General features: G+C 35.2%; 1 long non-coding RNA gene across 1 annotated transcript; it reads left to right on the top strand.

The window, feature by feature from the left end:
* The first annotated feature begins 1,370 nt into the window (after positions 1–1,370).
* Positions 1,371–4,317, top strand: LOC148803294 (uncharacterized). Its single transcript, XR_016079822.1, has 3 exons — positions 1,371–1,540; positions 1,745–1,775; positions 4,031–4,317. It is a non-coding gene; the product is annotated as an uncharacterized LOC148803294 (long non-coding RNA).
* The last annotated feature ends 231 nt before the right edge of the window (positions 4,318–4,548 follow it).

Raw genomic sequence — 4,548 nt, 5'->3', positions numbered from 1 at the left:
CGGGAAAAAATGTTAGGGCTTACTGGGCTTAAAACTAATTGCTCTACGGGGCTACACAACCCGGGGGTAGGGGTGGCAATTTTCCCCATCCTCCGAGCGAGAATGGGGATGGAGACTACCTTAGCGGGGATAGGGTGGGCATGGGATTAATAGGAATACCTAAATAGGGATGGGGACGGTGAGTGAAGTCCACACCCCGTCCCAACCCTGATTATATATTAAATATATGTGTATATATATTATATCAAATATATAATATTATTTATATTATATATGTCAAAATATATTTAAAATATTATTTGCATTTTAATTTTTCCTTTATTTTAAAAAAATATCCTTCAGGGATTCAAGTCCCGGATGGGGAGCCCATCTCCCTCAGGGACCGGGGATGTAGGCTAAATTTTTTTACAACGGGGATTGGGGTCAAAGATGAAGATTAATTTAAAACTCAGGGTTGGGACAGATCCCTGCCCTGAAGCCTCCTATTGTCATTTCTATAGGAGGGGTCATCCCCCAAACCCATAAATATAGTTCTAAATTTATATTTATTGAAATTAATTTTCCACTAAAAATTTTAATTATTATGATAATATCATTAAATATTAATAAATCGACCAAAATTACTAAAAATATTAATAACTACTTATTGATAAAAAATTACTGATAATATCAAAATTATTGAAAATTTAAAAGAAAATAAATTTATATTTATTGAAATAAATTTCCAATGAGAAAATACCGATACTTTTTAATTATTAAATTTTTATTTATTAATATTTTAATTAATTATCAATTTTGTAGTAATTATTGATTTCAATAATTAATTGTCAAAAATTCCTGAAATTAAATTACCAAAAGCACTAATTTTCAGCAAGTAATTTTTGTAATTAAAATTTCCAATTTACCAAAAATACAAAAAATTATAGTTTAGGTGTTGATATTTACTGAATAATATTCAATAATATCAGTAATTATTGAAAATATAAAAAATATTTCACATATTAATTTAACCATGTTTTTGGTTTTTAGATGGTTTATTGGGCATGTAATATAGATTAAGAGCTGTTTTTCAGAGGAATTTTAGGTGGGAGAGATAGTTTAGGAGAAATTTTAGGACATGATTGGCTAAGTGATTGGGAACATGAGAGAGAGAGAGAGAGAGAGAGAGAGTTAGAGTGGAACTATAATGAAGAAGAGAGAGCTGCAAAGTGGCTACAAGGGCTAGGAATGGGTAAGGGAGAAAGGAGAGAGCACTAATGGTACGTTTGGTTGTTGTGATTGAGATGGGAAAATGGGAATATTCTTATTAGATTCCCATTTTTAGGCGTTTGGTTGACGAGATGGGATGCAAAATAGTGGTGGTGGTTTCCCCAAACTTGAGATGCAAGGTGACGCTGATATGGTGCGACCCTGGTGAGAAAGAGAAAACACTAAGAAAAAACATCGGGCTGTCTTGACCATGGCTAGAGTCATCCTCTCATCCTCAACACCTCGACAACAGTCGAATCTCTAACAATGTTTAAGGCAATATCCAGCCAAGGTAAGACCAGATCTATAACCCCTGAACCTTGGTGATTCTTTTCTTCCCCTTTTTGGCCTTCTTACTCTCTTCCAGCCGGTGGTAACACAAGGCCATTCGCCAGTTAAAAGCCATTGTTTCCGGCAATATCAAGGTATGGTTTTTATAGATCTACGTGTGTATATTGAAGATCTAACATTTTTATCCATTGTTTTTTGTTTGTAGGGTTCAGATATTTCCATTCAACTGTGGAAAGGTAATAGCTCTCTCTCCATTACTTTCCTTGCTTTCACTTGTGTAATTTTGTTTTATTCCCAGAGAGGATGAAATGCTTTGAAAACCTAACGTACTCGTAACTGCCTTCGAGATCTCCAAAGTCTCATGTTAAGAAAGACCAGAAGCGACTCTCCGCCCTTGGTCTCTTTGGTTTAATTCTGACCTGCCTTTTGAACCGTGGAGTCTGGACTTCTTTAATCGTCCATAACTTCCAGAGGCCAGTTGATACCATGGGAACAGGGGCAAGTCATCTCTCATTCTCTTAGCTTTGAATCAAATAACCCAAATTAAACTTCATAGTTTCATTTTTCTCATCAACCAAACATTGAGAACCAAATTCTGTAGGATAATACGTCTCAACAAACAAACACGGGGTGCCAAAATGAGAAAATAAATTTTTCTTTCTCATCCCATTATTTCTCGGCAATCGAACAGACCATAAGGAAAAATGAGAAAAAGGGGAATGGGAAAAGGAGAGGGCTGATGACGTGGTCTATATCCCTATCTATCTGTCTATCTATATACTGGCCTTGGATACTCGTTCTATAGTTGCTTATTGGAAGCTAAAAGAATCCAAGAAAATTGGCATTTGGTGAAAAGAATTCCAAAAAATCCAAAAAAAAAAAAAAAAACATGTTTAAAAGAAGTAAAGAATTTTTTGCTTCTTACGTTTTGGAGAAGCCCTTTTATAAAGGAAAAAAGGCCCATTTAGAACCTCACACCAAACACTGAAATGTACTTATAAAAGCCCATTTAAAAAGGAAAAGCACTCCCAAACGCAGCATTGGACCCACTATTAAATGGATCTAACCATGGATATTAGCTGAAGCCACAGATCAGCTTATGATATGATCAAGGGGTAATCTAGGAGGAAATATAATGCATAAATAATAAATCAGATGGTAGGATCTCCGAGTCTCTTGACCATTGTAGGAAAGACCTGGGATCAAATCCTGCAGACCCATGGAGGAAAAAAAATATGGTTTTCAATTAACTGGAATTGGAATATCTTGAATTTTGGTGATTAACTCTCTTGACTGGGACCCACCTAATGGTGGGCTGTGATTCTCTGAGCAAACCTGCAGAAGACATAGATACTTATGGGCCCCCAAGGCTGCAATGGCAGATCAATGGCCCCTAAGGCCTAATCAAATCTTAAATTAGGCCCTATCCAGCCCAGGGGGGAAATGATGTAGGTCAAGACCAACCCCAATAAGATGTGGATTAAGCCCTGAGTTTCCATCCAATGACACGTCAGAATCCTCGGGCATGTGACATGCGGCAAGTTTTGGGGACCCAGATCCGTTTACAGACCCTGCGATTATGCTAGGGATTAGGGAAAACAGAAAAAAAAAAAAAAAAAACTTGCAGTTAATGCATAAACACATCTACTAAGTAGGTTTTTATAACTGTTAACGGGTCGGATTTGGTTCGAGATAGAATGCACCGATCCCCAACCAATTATTAATCAGTTCTACAAGATAGACCTAAAACCGAAACCAATTATTAATCGGGATAATTGGGCCTGACCTAATTGGATCCAATCATACTAGACATCCATAATTACCTTTTATAATAGGAAAAATCTACGATGTTACAAAGACACGATACCGAAAAGGCTTTGACCAATGAAAATCCCTAAGAATTTTGATAAAAACCTACTATAAGCTTTTTTGGTATCATAACCTTGATAAAAATAATAATCTCTCTCTATATATATATCGATAAAACAAATGTTTTTTAATCAAATTTAATTTATATTTTAGATATAAAATATAACAAAAATTACAAGAAAACCAGTCCCGATCCAATTATTTATAAGATAATCCTCAGAGAACCAGAACCTACAGGTTTCATCTGCTTTATTGTTTTTTCTTAATTGTCTTTCAAACACTGAACTGTACCTAAATTGTAATTCATGTTTTGACCGTCTTCAACAAATGATTGCTAGAGTAAAAATGGTGAAAACGTGACCCTAAAACAAATACACCTGACCCTAACCTGGTCGGGTCAAGCCGGATTTATAGCTTAATCCGATCCATTGGCATCCCTATCCAGGGGCAGAGCCAGGGGGACCCAGGGCATGTATATGAGAAATGTTGGATATAAAAATTTTCAGGAGTAAATGATATATGGGAAACTACCCATCAATGTGTTAGGTTGTATACAAGAAGTTTTGTCTTTTTTTTTTGTTTTTTTTTTCTCTATCTGAAGTCTTTTTTCTGGAATCTGCAGTGACTACTGCTTTGATAACATGCAAATGAAACTGATGATGTCTGAGATGGGGAGTTAATTGACCAAAGTGAAACCTAAAGGGGAAACCCCTTCACATGGTAGGTCCCAATCTTTCACAATCAGACATTTTCGCCTAAGCTTTGCACTTCTCGTCTTAATTCTAGGTTTGATGATGTAACATCATGTTAATCCTAGGTTTCAAACTAGCATGAGAGAGAGAGAGAGAGAGAGAGTAGAGTAGGGTTTGGTGGGTCATGAAAGAAAGCGTTCTTTATTTGGATAATTTGTAATTATATAAATTCTGTTGATTTTGTTAAGTCTAGACAGGAGTCTGAAATGCTTTAACTTACCTCCTCCCTCTCTCTAGGCCCAGGCCGGGCTGGGCTTTATTCTGATCCTTTGTTTTATATAAAATATTATATAATATGTATATAAATTTATTTTATATATTATATAATAATATTATAAGTATTATATTATAATATTTATATATAAAATATATAATATAACATAAAATA

Source organism: Nelumbo nucifera, chromosome 1 (genome assembly GCF_055504915.1).
Source record: "Nelumbo nucifera cultivar China Antique chromosome 1, China Antique-T2T, whole genome shotgun sequence".
NCBI lineage: Eukaryota > Viridiplantae > Streptophyta > Magnoliopsida > Proteales > Nelumbonaceae > Nelumbo > Nelumbo nucifera.
This window is presented reverse-complemented; position numbering and strand designations above follow the sequence as displayed.